At 36.3% G+C, this 16,348-nt stretch overlaps 1 protein-coding gene across 6 annotated transcripts in view; it reads right to left on the reverse strand.

Moving 5' to 3' along the window:
* Positions 1-16,348, reverse strand: part of LMNTD1 (lamin tail domain containing 1) — a 541,299-nt gene that overhangs the window by 496,195 nt on the left and 28,756 nt on the right. The window contains exon 2 of one of the 6 annotated variants that reach the window (XM_043564833.1): positions 6,587-6,640. The exons of the other annotated variants lie outside the window; for them this stretch is intronic. The gene's annotated coding sequence lies outside the window, so the exon portion shown is untranslated. The remainder of the gene's footprint in view (positions 1-6,586; positions 6,641-16,348) is intronic. 6 annotated transcript variants of the gene reach the window in all.

A 16,348-nucleotide genomic window follows, 5' to 3' on the forward strand; every position in this document is an offset into this window, starting at 1 on the left:
TCCTTAACTGAGAAAAGGCCAATCCAGTTCTGGAACTCTGCAAGGGATCTGCTGAGACCTCTGTTGAAGCTGCATCATAATTGAAGTCTTCTTCTGTCTACTCTGAATGGATGCTGGTTCTTCCCTTTTCCCTCACTCCCTAATAGGTGTTCCTGAGAGTTCTCCCCAGTTCACTTTGGCATGCAAATCTCTATCACAGAGCCTATGTCAGTGAAACTCAGCCTACAAAAGTGGCCTTCAACAATATTGGGCAGAGTATGGTAGAACCATGCTGCTGGCAAGATTCATGACCATCCACTAATCACATGCACAGCTGCCAGGGAGGCAGCATGCTGTGAGTATCTGCTCACTAAAGGCTGACTGGAAACCTGCATTTATCATAGAAGCAGTCTAGTGGAGGAATTAAGCACATGGCGTCTCAAGCCAACTTCTCAGGTGGAATCTCACCTCTTTGCCACTTGATGGTTATAGGTCCTTGGACAAAGTCCTTAATCTCTGTGTAGCTTAGCATCTGTCCTTTATAATAGTACCTACCTCATATACATATGTGTGTATATACATATATATACATACATATATATAAATATAAATATACATATATGTATATACATATATCTATATAAATACACACACATATATAGTATCTACTTAATAAATTTGTTGGGAGGATTAACGGAGTTAACACGTGTAAAGAGCTTAAATTAGTCCTGGAAGATGGTATACACTCAGTAAAACATAAAACATAACACATCTGGATAACTCATATGTGTATCTGTATTTAAGAACATCCAGGTTAGCGGCGCCTGGGTGGCTCAGTCGGTTAAGTGTCTGACTCTTGGTTTTTGGCTCAAGTCATGATCTCACAGTTTCGTGAGTTTGAGCCCCATGTCAGCCTCTGCACCGACAGCCTGGAGGCTGCTTGGGGTTCTCTCTCCCTCTCTGCCCCTCTAGCCAACTCTCTACCCAATTCGTGCTGTTTCTCTTTAAAAATAAATTTAAAAAAACATAAGTAAACTTAAAAATAAAAAATAACATCCAGGTTATCAGAGTACTTGAATCCATTGCATATATTTATCTCCATTATTTAAGATACTAAATTCCTTGAGGGCAAAGATAATGTACTTAATGATTAAATAAATACTAATCCACAGTTCATACATTTGTACGTATCTATGTATTTGTAAAAGCATGTGTGCATATAAAGTATGACTATGTGTCAAGCTGCCTCTCTAAAACTCTACGTATGCAAGGATACCATATAAAGAGAATCAGAGATGTAATGACCCTAGGCAAAGGAGCTAGAAAGAACAGAGGCACTGAGCTCTCCATTGTGCACTCCACTGGTCTGCACTCTCCCTTTAGGCTCTGATCCCTTACTTTGAGAAGGATTCTTTAGCAAACAAAGGAACACATTAGAGAACAGGACCTAGGTCTTGACCTGAATAGTTCTGGCTCCTATCTATGGAGACAAAGGGTTAGTCTGCATATTTGATGCTTGCAATTGTGATGATTTGTAAGATAGTAACTGATATGTTATCATCATGCAAGGGTTGAAACAGATTGAAGGCAGGACTGTAGGGAATCTAAGGGCAATCTGAGCTTACTGTAGGATGCAAAAGAGAAACCTGGTCCCAGCTCTTGAAAAAATGATTGCATGCTTTCCAAGTGTTTCTGCATTGTGTGATTCTGGGCTACATGTGCATAGAAAGAAGAATGGGGTGATAAAATGCCAGTCATTGTCCACTTCATAAAATTCAGAATCCATCCCAGGGCAAGCTGAAAACTGGCCTGGAAAATAGCAACGGCAGGAGCATTGTTATCAAATACAAGGAACAATAACAATAATGAGCATTAGGAGGCTGTTTACAGGTTACAAAGTATTTTCAAATACAACATTTTCCATCTTCATCATGGAAAACCACCAAAGGAGTAGGTGTGTTTGATATTACCGCTACCTGCAAATGAGGGGACTTAAATTGGTTCAGAGAACTTCCCCAGGTCACACACCTGAGCCAGGACTGATGTGCAGTTGTCACTCCAAGCCCTGGGCACATTTCCCTAACTCCAACAGTACCTCAGTTTGATGCTCTCTGCTCAGCTATTTCATCATAGATCATTGAGTATGTAAGGTAAGGAGTGAAGTCAGAAACGTGAACCACTTATACAGATATAGTATTTCTCCCACCCAGAACAAGGTCAGTCACTCAATACCAGAGATTTTTTTTGTGCACTGAAGACCAAATGTGAGAGTTTTTTTTAGAGACTACCTGATTTAACCCATGGAACTAGAAAGCATTTTAGCATGTACGTATAGAACGTTTGTGTTCTCATACTTAATAAATCCAGCCTTTGTTTCCTATGAGACCAAAACCACTCTGAGGCCAAGTTCCTACCTCAAGAATTTTGTAAGAAGTACACAGACCTCTTCACATATGAAGGTGAAGGAATTTGGAGTAAGGGGTAGGGCAACTGAATAGAGATCCCCTTAGAATTCTGGGCAGGAAAACAAGAATTTTTTATCACCTGTAATTGTCTTGATGAATTCAAGCTCCTTGTGTCCCACCCTATCCCATGAACATTCACTATTTTTAACTGCCTGACCTATGCATGGATCTATCTGAAGAAGCACCCATGACAGCAATTTTCAAGTATGATTTTTTAAATGTAAAAATCATAAATGTACAAGTTGCTGGAAAAAAGCTAAAAGAAACTCTAGAAAGGATTGTTAGGCTTACCTAAATGTTCAGGTGTATGACGCCTAAACCAAAGAAAAAGTAAAGCTTTCATATTCCATGAAGGAAATGTGGATTAAAACACTGCTTGTTTAATATTCTACTTAGTTTTCTCGAACCTGTAAAGTCATTTTCATTTCTTAAACTTCAAAACCAAAGCCCAGAGAGAGGATTAAACCTGAATTTGTTAATAGGTTATACTTAAAGCTTAAATGTGTGATATATGATTGGGGAAAGTATATATTTGGTTGCTGCTATGTGGATCTCACATTTGTTCCAGTTTGATTTGTGAGAGGCTATTCTTAAGTTGCTCTACTTATTAGCTATTCTGATCTCTAGGGTGTCCATTTATGGCATGCCAGAGGGGAACATAACATTAAGAGCAGATTTTTCTTAGAGCAAAGTGGGAAATCTCCATGAACTTTTTAAACGGAACTTTGAATGCACTCCAATCTGGAACACATAATTATTTCATGCTGACTAAAATCAAGAAGAAGTAAATATGGGACTATACTCACAAATGTAATTACAAATTGCAACCTGTGCTTCATCACTGCCATCGACTCAAAGATACTCTTTGCTGGATTTCTTAAAATGATGACTCCTTATTTCTGTAACTTAATGGAATCTTGAGTATAATGTAACACTAGGTCATTTCTAGGCAATTTATGGTGCCCGGTGACACTTGTTGGAACTGGAGGAACATTTCTAATGACAAAATGTATTCACAAGCACACACAATTTTTTTTATCTTCTTTTTCCTCCTTTTCTATTTATTTAAAAATTCCTTTTAAAAAAAGAATAGGAATAGTCTACAATAACTCCTGAATTCCTTTTCGTAAGTGTTACTTAAACTCATCATTTTATAAATACAGCTTGAATTATTTTTACATAAATGTGTGATAACCCCATGTTTGTCAGAAAGAAGCTCATTTGCCACTTTCCTGTCCATTAGCCTCTGAGATACTGCCTCATATTTTCTATGTGTACCTGGCATCTTTCCATCTGGAAAAATGTCATATCATTTATAAATTTGAAGTTTTCAGTCATCTATAAAAAATTTAAATACACCCAATTCTAGTATTCATCCCAGGTACTCATTATTTGTACTTCTATATTATTTATAATTTTTTTTAATTCTTCTTTTGTTTTAGATCTCCAAGCTAGTCATTTATCCATATCAGAATTTGTTCTTCAATCCCCTGATAACTTCCTCAAAATTTTGCTCTGGCCAAATGTTTATTTGTATCCTTAGAGGAAAATAAACCTTTTCCCCAATAAATTATGCTTCTTGGGCACTTAATGAGTCTCTGTTTAATCTTGGTTTCCAACAGCTTTCCAGGTATAGAAATGAAACATTCTAGGCTGTTGTATACATTTCTGTGGCCCTTCCACTGGATGGAGGCCATTATGGAAGACTATCAAAAGTGTTCTAGCATAGTCCTGCAACTGCTATACAGTCCTTATCCTTTAATATTTAAATTAAATGTTATCTCCTCTGTGAAGTTTTCTATGACTCACCCTATTCCTATCATCCTGCTTGCATGAACAAAACCAAATATATTTGGGAATCAGTGAGTAGGAACACTTTTTCCTCAAAGTCCAGAGGGATATAAAACTGGTTGGATGAGTTCAGAGAGACATTTTAAGGCAAACAGATAGAATAATAGGAGAATTTTCGTTAAACAATATTGACCACCTATCTAAAGCACAGTGGCTTTAGATAGTATATGGACCCAGCTAACTGAATACAAATACAATTTTTTTTAACATATAGGGCTATTCATGTACTCCATTTCTTTGTCAGTGAGCTTCTGTGGCTTGGGTCTCTTTAGGAATTTGTCAATTTCATATCAGTTTTTATAATATACTTTTCTTATCCCTTATTTTTGTAATGTTTATTTATTTTTGAGAGAGAGAGATGGAGGGCATGCTAGGGAGGGGCAGAGAGAGAGAGAGAGAGAGGGAGAAACAGAATCTGAAGCAGGCTCTGCTGAAAGCACAAAGCCCAACACGGGGCTCGAACTCACAGACCACCAGATCATGACCTGAGCCAAAGTTGGATGCTTAACTGACTGAGCCACCCAGGTGCCCCTCTTCTTACCCTTTAAATGCTGGTACTGATGGAAACCACATAAAGATAGACTCATTGAATGTGTAAGAAACAATTTAATTTGTTGGATCTGCAGAGAGGTTCCCTTTTGCTTTATAATATTGGTTATCCATGTTTTCTCCTTTTTCTTTTTTTTCCTGCTCAGTCTGGATAAAGTTTTACCAATTTTATTAAGCTTTCAAAAAAAGTTTTTTTTTTAATTTCATTGATTTTTCTCCATTGTTTTTCTGTGTACTCTTTCAGTCATTTCTACTCTTATCTCCATCATTTCCTTCCTTCTGCTTATTTTGAGCTAAACTTGCTCTTCTTTTTCAAGTTTTTTTAAGATCATTGATTTGAGACCTTTCTTCTTGTCTAATATAAGCACTTAACGTTATAAGTTTGTCTCTAAACACTGTTTTGGCTTCATCCCACAAGTTTTTATGTTGTATATTCATTTTCACTCAGTTCAAAATATTTGATAAATTTTCTTGTGATTTCTTCTCTCACCCATAGATTATTTAGAATGTATTATTCAAATTTCAGATTTTCCAGATAAAATTTGTGATTAATTTGTTGCTTAATTCCTGCTCTCCGTCTGGTCCTGAGTTTGAAGTTGTGACTTTGATCTCACTGTCTGAGCTATGATGATAGGTTCCCTACTAGGATTTGATCCCTGAAATGTGCCCTCCAACTTCATACCCTATCCTCTTGCCCTTCAGTACTCTTCATGGGACTCATCTGGATGTGTCTGACTATCTTCTATCTGATGTAATAGAGGGATAATAAACAATGGTAGATTTGATAGGAAATCAAATACAGATCGGTTAAAAAAAACTACCAAAGTGCATTAAGGATTTGAAATACTTTAGATTAATAATACACACAGAGTAAACTTCTCCAGAAATAGTCACTGAGGAATAGGGCACTGAAAATATATAATAAGGTTTTACTCAAATTTAAGAATTAACAGGGTTGATAAGATCAAGGTATAGAGGACTTTCAATTATTAGTAGGACTCTTCTTTGAAATAACCCTACAATTCTTTCCAAATTATCTTCCCATTTTTCCCCATTGTCTTCTCAGTGCAGATATATAATGATTATGTGAATTAAATATTCTATTTGATACCAGAGTTACAACAGAGAATATTACCAGGTTGAGCAAAAGTGTAATCCCAATTCTTCTTCAATGACTATAATCACAATTATATAGAGAGGCAACTCCTTTAATATTGGTGATAATATAGTCCAGTCTATTTTCTAACTTTTCAAAACTTAAATTCATGTCATTAATGTTTCAGGTGTGAGAATTATAACAAGGATAATTTTTTATTAAAAGTGACCTTATTTTTAAAAGATATATACTTAAATATATGTAGATAAAATGATATTTTTATAAAAATCTAAATGTAATTATTTATTTATTGGAAGAGATTATACTGGGAAAAATTTTCAATTAATCTCAAATGAAAAGTACAGTAAGAAAAACAGCTGAATTATATAGGATCTCGTGTCTATATCCCCTGCATATAAAGTCTTCAGACAGACATCTCACACAATGATACACAAACAAACCAATTCATAAACACATCCCTTAATCTGAAGAAAGTCATGATTGATATTCATGGAAGCCAGGCCCTACAAAATATATCCTCTAAATGGCATGGAACAAATTACCAACAACCAAAGGAGATGCTTAAACAGGCAATTAAAACGTGAGGATGCTACTTAATCTGATTATAGACAAAGCTGGGGCCTACCTTAGGTTGATCCCCTCTGTGCTTTCTAACTCATAATTCCCCTTCTAAGATAGCCTGAAAGAAGAGAAAATAAAGCAGCTTTGACTAATAAATTGGGTTATGTCTATATGTACAAACAAAAAGGGCGACTTCTCAACTAAATTTTATCTCTCTGTACTCAGGAAGCACAGGATCCTTACTCACTTGTAAAATATTTACAATTGTATATTTATATTACAATAATATTACAATAATAAATAATAAATATTACAATAATATTTATCTTTAATACTGTGCATTTATTAATCTAGATATAGCACTAACTATATTTATAGGGTTTAAATTATCATAATTCATATCTGTAGAATTTGATGAAAAAAACTACAAAGACACCAGGTATTTCCATCAATACTTTAATGGTAATTGATTTTTTAAATCAGCAAGTTAACTTGCAATGCTGCTGAAGGCAACCAATCAATTTTCCCACTGTTTTAAGCTATTTGTCATTTTGGGAAATGAAAAATAATTTTCTTGTAAAAAATTAAAACATACAATTTGCTTTTGGGATTAATGTTGTGACATTGTGTGGTATCACTAATTTAAGAGGATTAATTAAATTTTGCTAAAAGTCCTTGGATATTAGATTTTTAAAAATGTTTTATACTCATAAAATATATCTTACACATAAAATCAGATTCCAATCTATAATCAGTATGGCTTAGGAAATTTGGCTGAACAATTAGGAAAAGGCAAGCAACAGGGGAAAAGAAAACAAATGGAAGGTTAGGGGGTGAGGTTTTAATTTTTAGAAAGGATAAAAACCAGTCCAATAGTCAAAACATGTGGTTATTTATTATAAACATAGTGGAGAGATTGAATTAAAAAAATCTTGCCTCGCTAGCCATCTGTCCACACTCTGTTTACTGCTGCTGCTCTGAGGAAAATAACTACATCCTGGGTTGAACCCAGGAGTACTGGGTTCATTATTATTAACATTCTCACTAATGTGCCTTAGTCGATCTTTCTGCAGTCTAGAAAAATATGATAAATAAAAGTCAGATGACAGAGTGTGGATTGATCAGATGTCATATTTATCATTTTGGGTTTTTTTAAAGTTTATTTATTTTTGAGATGGAGACAGAGAGAGTAAGCTGGGGAGGAACAGAGAGTGTGCGGGAGAATCTCAAGCAGGCTCTGCACTTTTAGTGAAGAGCCCTACACAGAGCTCAAACTCACAAAACTGTGAGATCATGACTTTAGCTGAAATCAAGAGTTGCATGCTTAACTGACTGAGCCACCCAGGAACCCCCCATTCTGCAACTCCTAACACCCCAGAATTCCATTTCAGTCTCAACAGGAATTAAAGAATACTAACATTATACTGTTCCAGTTTTTAAAATGAAGCCTGAAATACCACGTAGAGCAATGGCTGGGGAAGAAAACAACAATAAAATTTGTTTTGTTTGACAGTGACTGACAATAATATTATTGACCATGTCTGTCTATAAATACTATTGTATTGTGCAGCTCTTTCCCCTCAAGTATTATCTAGGTATGGAATTAGTTGATCAACTTGTTACCATGGATACTAAAAAATCTGACCAAGTGACCTAAATGTAGATTGTGGGTAAAACTGTATTGGTATTTGTTGCTTATTGGTATTTGTAACTCATGCTAGTGCTCTGTCCTTCCTCATTAGAAAGAACAGCCTTAGGGAAGGGGTCCAATGTCCCCAGAGATTCTTATCCCCGTGGGTCCTGCTCTCACCTTTTACCTTCCTTGGCTCCACAGCTCTCTCAAGGTTCTGAACTCGTAGATTCTACTATCTACTTGCATAGGAATTTAATGATACCACCACTGGTCCCAACTGCTTGTCTCTGGGATACTTACATCTGATCTCTAGGGATTTACTAGTTTCTCTCTTTATCTAAAATAAGTTTGGAGAATGTTTTATTTTGTCTTAGCTTAAAAATAAGCTAACCCAGAAAATTAGGAGGAAAACAATGAATTTAAAAACAAAACTTCAAATTCTTGTTCTACCTTTAACTCACTATGGATCTTGAGTAAGTTACTTCACTTTTAATCATTCATTCAACCAACAGTTACTGAGGAACTACCATGTCAAATAGGCTTAGGCAACAGTTATGCAAAGAAAAATAGTAAATAGTTCTGTTCTCAAGGAGCTCACAATGGTAAACAGAAGATAGACATATACACCAATGTTTGCAAAGCTGGGTGACACAAATCACGATAGGAGGAAATTACGAAGTTCTTAGTGGGTCATCTAATCCAGACTGGGAAGCTCAGGGCAGGCTTCTAGGAGGAGAAGAGTCTGAGGTGAGGTCTTAAGGATGAGTAGGAGACAACCAGTTCAAGCAGGAATGAGGTGAGAGAGGGAGTGCAAAAGAAGGAAAGAGTGCAATGTTAATGGCCTTAAAAAGAGGACCATTCTACATTCAGCCATTCTACTTGACCCACCATGAAAAAGTGTCATGATAATATAAATGCCATTAATTAGCTTTTAAAGCCAAACTGCAGATAAAAGTATTGTTGATGGTTTCAGCATGGAATAATTAATAACATTAAATGTCAACATTATTTAAGCATATAAAAGAAAATTATTACATCTAACCTAATTCCACTCCTTGGTACTTACACAAGACAAATGAAATCATATTTCCAACAGAAACCAGAATAAATATATTATTAGCAACTTTATTCATATTAGCTCAAACTGGAAACAACTCCAATGCCTATTAACAGTGAAAGAAATAAGCAAATTATGTATATTTATACAATGTAATAATAATCAGTGATAAAAAAAAAATCAACATTCAACAACATGGATGAATCTCAGACATTATACTGAGAGAAAAAGCCAGACATACACATAAAGGACAATACTGAGATTACATTTATGTGAAATTCTAGAAAGAAATCTACTCTGTGATAAAAAGATCAGATAAGTTTTTGCCTCTTGCAGGGGCAAGACACTGACTAGGAAGGAGCACAGGGGAAATTTATGGAGTGTTGAAAGTAATAGAGATGAGGGTCACACATGTGTATGCACTATTACAACTCATTGAATTGTGGTTTTCCTTTCTTGAGGGGTTGGCAGCAGGGTGGGAGGACCCTGTGCTTGCCTCATCCCACAAATGTGACTAGATGGCTATCAAATCATCTTAAGTGCCCCAGAGGTCAACCTGGAGACTGGCAGAACAGGCTCCACAGCTGAAGGTTGAGAGGAGGTCACATTGAGGAAGGTGGGAATTGTGGAGATGTGGTTTGAGAGAGAGACAGATAGTGGCCCCTATGGTGGGGAAGGAACAGAGGTCACAGAGTGGGGAGAGGGATGGGCTGGTACGTGGTAGAGTGAATGGGGAAGATGAGTCCCTATAGCAATTGGCTTGGAAAGCAAGAGGGGCCAATGAGTTCTTGCAACTAGCAGGGCTTAAAGCCTGGAGTTTTTGAGGACAGCAGGCTTGGCTGGGATAGAGCCTGGAGAGCATTGTGCCAGTCTTGGAGAGAAGCAGGGCAAAGAGTCCACAGACAATGCAGCATGGAAACAGCAATCAGAAGAGCACCTAGAGCACACAGTGGGAGGTTGTTTGCTCATCTCAGAGCGTGTCCCAGAGAGGCAACATTCATGGAAATACCCCTTTGGGGGGTTCCCCTTTGGGAACAAAGGAACTGGAAGGCTCCATTTCCCTTGCCTGCCCCTAGCATAAGCAGAGGACCACCTGTGGCAACCAGCTCAGCCCTGACATTGGCTACCTAATTTGCCTGCACCAACCACCTTCCCCCACAACTCCAATAAAACTGCCTTTCCCAGTCACACTTGCCGCAGTCCAAGCATGGCGGGGGCCCACCCCCAGAAGACTAGTACAAACCCTGCCAATACCACATCTCCCGACCCAGGAGTTCTGCAGGGCCTCAGATCCAGCAGCAGTGGCAACAGGTCTCATTCCACAAGCAGACCAGAGCACACCTAGTAAAAATGCACCACATTCAGGCCACTGACCAAACACTGCCCACAACAGGCAAAAAGAGCCTCTGAAGATGGCTGGTCTGAAAGATAAAGTGGCAGGATGAAACCACAGAGCACACACAACACACATTGGAAATACTCCCTGAAGTGCCAGGCCTTGGGGAACAGGGAACCCTATAGGAGCTCTTAATCATATGGTCATTACCTTCAAGAAGAGGAGATGTAGCTAACTTTACTAACACACAGAAATGGGCACAAGTACTTAGACAAAATGAGAAGACAGAGGAATTTGCCTCCCAAAAAAGAATAGGACAAGGCCACAGACAGAGATCTAAGCAAAACAGTAACATGGCTGATGGAGTATTTAAAGCATTGATCATAAGCAGAACCTGAGTGGCTCAGTTGGTTGAGTGTCCAACTTTGGCCCAGGTCATGATCTCACAGTAAGTCCAAGCCCTGCATCAGGCTCTCTGCTGTCAGCTCAGAGCCTGGGGTCTGCTTTGGATTCTGTGTTTCTCTCTCTCTCTCTCTCTCTCTCTCTCTCTCTCTGCCCCTCCCCCACTTATGATCTCTCTTTCTCTCAAAAATAAATAAATAAACATTTTTAAAAAATAAAGCATTGATCATAAGGATACTCACCAGACTTGATAAAAGAGTGGAAGACATCAGCAAGACTCTTAACACAGAAATAAAATAGAATGAATCAGAGATGAAGAGTGCAATAAATGTAATTAGAGGCCCTTTTGATGCAATGAACAGCAGGCTGAAAGAAGCAGAGGAACGATTTAATAACCTAAAAGACAAGAGTAATGTAAAGTAATCAAGATGAACAAAAGAGACAAAAAAGAATTATGCAAAATGAGAATAGACTTAGGGAACTCAGTGACTCCATCAAATGTAATAACATTCATATTATAGGAATCCCGGAAAAAGAAGAAAAGGGAACTGAAAATTTACTTGAAGAAATAATAGCTGAAAACTTCCCTAAACTGGGTAAGGAAACAGATAACCAGATCCAGTAGACATAGAGAACCCCCCAAAAAATCAGCAAAAGCAGATCCACACCAAGACATATTATAATTAAAATGGCAAAATCTAGTGATAAAAAAATTTTAAAGCAACAAGACAAAGGAAGACAGTTACATACACGGAAAACCCCATAAGGCTCTCAGGGAATTTTTCAGTGGACACTTTGCAAGCCAGAAGAAGTGTCATGATATATTCAAAGTACTGAATGGGGAAAATCTGCAGCCAGAATATTCTATCCAGCAAGAATATCATTCAGAGTAGAATGAGATAAAGAGTTTTCCGGACAAACAAAACTAAAGAGATTCAAGACCACTAAACCAGTACTATGAGAAATATTAAGGGGATTCTTTGAGTGGAAAGACCAAAAGTGACAATATAAATGTAGGAAATACAAAGCCAGTAAAATTGAGTGATTTTATAAAATATCAGTCAAGAAACTCACAAAATAAAGGGATGTAACATATGAACCCATATACCTAAAACATGGGGAGGAGAGGAGTAAAGAATGGATTCAAACTTAAGCAACCATCAACCTAATAAAGACTGTTATATGCAGAAGATGTTATATACAAACCTACTGGTAATCACAAATTAAAAAAAAACACTAATAAAGTGAAAAAACAAAGAGAAAGAAGTCCAAATATATTACTAAGGAAAACCAGCAAGCCATGAAAGAGAGAAAGACAAGAAAATAGAGAAAATCTTCAGAGACAACCATAAAACAGGTAATAAAATGGCAATAAATACGTAGCTATCAATAATTACTTTGAATATAAATGGACTAAATACTCCTCCAATCAAAATATATACAGTGACAGAATGGGTTAAAAAACAAGACACATCTATATGCTGCTTACAAGAGATTCATTTTAGACCTGAAGACACCTGCAGATTGAAAGTGAGAGCATGAAAAAACACTTATACAAATGGATGTCAAAAGAAAGCCAGAACAGCAATAGTTATCTTGGGCAAAATAGACTTTAAAACACAAACTGTAACAAGAAACAAAGAAGAACACTATATAATAATAATAAAGGGGGCAATCCAACAAGAAGATATAACAATTGTAAATATTTATGCACCCAAATACATAAAACACTTAATAAGAAACATAAAGGAACTAATCAATAATAATACAATAATAGTAGGGGACTATAACACACCACAACCATCAATGAACAGAGATAATCCAAACAGAAAAACAACAAGGAAACAGTGCCTTTGAGTGGCACACTGGACCATATGGGTTTAACAGATATATTCAGAACATTCCATCCTAAGAAAACAGCAGAATATACATTCTTTTCAAGAGCACATGGGGAATTCTCCAGAATAGATCACATACTAGGTCACAAAAGAAGCCTCAACAAATTAAGGAAGATCTAAGTCATGCATCTTTCTGACCAACAACACTGTGAAACTACAGAAGTCAACCACAAGAAAGAATCTGGAAAGATCACAAATACACGGAGGTTAAAAACATGCTAATAAACAATGAATGAATCAGCCAGGAAATAAAAGAAGAAATAAAAAAAAGTACATGGAAACAAATGAAAATGAAAGTACAATGGTCTAAACCCTTTGGGATACAGCAACAGCAGTTCTGCAAGGGAAGTTTGAGCAATACAGGCCTAACTCAAGAAGCAAAAGAAAAAAAAATCAACTAAACAGCCTAACTTGAAGGAACTAGAAAAAGAACAATAAATGAAGCCCAAAGTCAGCAGAAGGAAGGAAATAATAAAGATTAGAGCAGAAATAAAAGATAAAGAAACTAAAAAAACAATAGAACAGATCAATGAAACCAGGAGCTGGTTCTTTGAAAAGATCAATAAAACTGATAAAACCTCTACCCAGAGTTATCAAGAAAAAAAAGAGAAATGAACAAAATCAGAAAGGAGAAATAACCAATACCACAGAAATACAAACAAGAGAATATTATTAAAAACTATATTGAAACAAATTGCACAACCTAGAAGAAATGAATAAATTCTTAGAAACATTATAACCTACCAAGACTGAAACAGGAAGAAATAGAAAATTTGAACAGATTGATTACCAGCAAAAAAAATGAATCAGAAATCAAAAAACTTCAGGACCAGGTGGCTTCACAAGGGAATTCCATAAAACATTTAAAAAAGAGTTAATAATTATACTTCTCAAGCTATTGCAAAAAAAAAAAATAGAAAAGAAAGGAAAACATTCAAATTCATTCCATGATACCAGCATTACCCTGATACCAAAACAAGATAAAGATACCACCAAAAAAAAAAAAAATCTACAGGACAATCTCTGGTGAATACAAATACAAACATCCTCAACAAAATACTAGCAAACCAAATCTGACAATACATTAAAAAAATCATTCACATCAAGTGGGATGTATTCCTGGGTTGAAAGGGTGGTTCAGTATTCACAAATCAATCAATGTGATACATTACATCAATAAGAGAAAAAGACGGGGCACTGAGGTGGTTCAGCTGGTTGTGTCAGACTCTTGATTTAAACTCAGGTCATGATCCCAGAGTTGTGGGATGGAGCCCTGTATTGGGCTCTGCACTGAGCATGGAGCCTGCTTAAGATTTCTCTCCCTCCATCCCTCTCTCCCACTCATGTGCTCTCTCTCTCTCTCTCTTTCTTTCTCTCAAAAATAATAATAATAAGACAAAGGATAAGAACCACACAATCATTTCAATAGACACAGAAAAGGATTGACAAAGTACAACACCCATTCATGATAAAAAATCCTCAACAAAGTTAATTTAGAGGGAATATACCTCAACTTAGTAAAGGCCATATATGAAAAACTCACAATGAATATCATCCTTAAAGGGACAAAACTGAGAACTTTTCCCCTAAGGTCAGGAATAACACCAGGATGTCCACTCTCACCACTGTTATTCAACATAGTACTGGAAATCCTAGCCACAGCCACCAGACAATAAAAAGAAATAAAAACCTTCCAAATGGGCAAGGAAGAAATAACACTTTCACCATTTGCAGATAACATGATACTTTATTAGAAAACTTGAAATATTCCCCTAAAAAACTGCTAGAACTGATAAATAAATTCAGTAAAGTCACAGGATACAAAATCAGTGTGCAGAAATCTGTTGCATTTCTATACACCAATAATGAAGCAGCAGAAAGAAAAATTAAGAAAATAATCCCATTTACAATTGCACCCAAAACAATAAGATATCTAGGAATAAACCTAACCAAAGAAGTAAAAGACCTATACTCTGAAAACTATAAAACACTGATGAAAGAAATTGAAGAGAACACAAAGAAATCAAAAGACACCCAGGCTCAGGGATTCGAAGAACAAATATTGATAAAATGTCTATAAAACTCAACCAAATCTACACATTTAATGCAATCCCTATCAAAAGATCAATAGCATTTTTCACAGGACTAGAACAAACAATCTTAAAATTTTTATGGAACCACAGAACACCTTGAATAACCAAAGCAGCCTTGAAAAAGAAAACCAAAGCTGGAGTCATCACAGTTCTGGATGTCAAGTTGTATTACAAAGCTGTAGTGATCAAAATAGTATGGTACTGATACCAAAAAGACATGCAGATGAATAGAATAGAATAGAATAGAATAGAATAGAATAGAATAGAATAGAAAACAGAAATAAACCCACAACTATGTGGTCAATTAATCTTTGACAAAGCAGGAAAGAATATATCCAATAGGGAAAAAAAGACAGTCTCTTCAACAAATGGTGTTGAGAAAACTGGACAGCAACATGCAAAAGAAAGAAACTGGACTATTTTTTTTTTACAGTATACCTAAAAATAAACTCAAAAGGGATGAAAGAACTAAATGTTAGACCTGAAACCATAAAAAATTCTAGAAGAGAACACAGGCGGTAACTTCTCTGACATAGGCCATAGGAACTTTTTTTCTAGATAGGTCCTGAGGCAAGGAAAACAAAAGCAAAAACAAACTATTGGCACTACATCAAAATAAGAAGTTCTTGCACAGTGAAGGAAACAATCAACAGAACTAAAAGACAACTAATGGAATGGGAGAAGATATTTGCAAATGACATAGCGAATAAAGGGTTAGTATCCAAAATATATAAAGAACTTCTAAAACTCAACACCCAAAAACCAAATAATTCAATTTAAAAATGGATGGAAGGCATGAACAAACAGTTCTCCAAAATGACATCAAGATGGCCAACAGACTCGTGAAAAGATGCTCATCATCACTACCATCAGGGAAATGCAAATCAAAACTACAAGTGATACCTCACACCTGTCAGAATGGCTAAAATCAATAACACAAGAAAAAACAGGTGTTGACAAGGATATGGAGAAAAAGGGATTCTTGTACACTGTTGGTGGGAATGAAAACTGCTGCAGCCACTGTGGAAAACAGTACGGACGTTCCTCAAAAAGTTAAAAATAGAACTAGCTAAGGTCCAGCAATCACACTACTGGGTATTTATTCAAAGAATACAAAAAAACACTAATTCATAGGGATACAGGCCCCTGATGTTTATAGCAGCATTATTTGCAACAGCCAGGATGTGGAGGCAGACCAATTATCCATCAATTGATTAATGGATAAAGAAGAGGTGGTACACACACACACACACACACACACACACACACGATGGAATATTATTCAGCCATAACAATGAATGAAATCTTGCCAGTTGCAACAACGTGGAAAGAGAGATTATAATGTTAAAATAAGTCAGTCAGAGAAAGACAAATACCATATGATTTCACTCATATGTGGAATTTAAG

Source organism: Prionailurus bengalensis, chromosome B4 (assembly GCF_016509475.1).
Source record: "Prionailurus bengalensis isolate Pbe53 chromosome B4, Fcat_Pben_1.1_paternal_pri, whole genome shotgun sequence".
Lineage (NCBI taxonomy): Eukaryota > Metazoa > Chordata > Mammalia > Carnivora > Felidae > Prionailurus > Prionailurus bengalensis.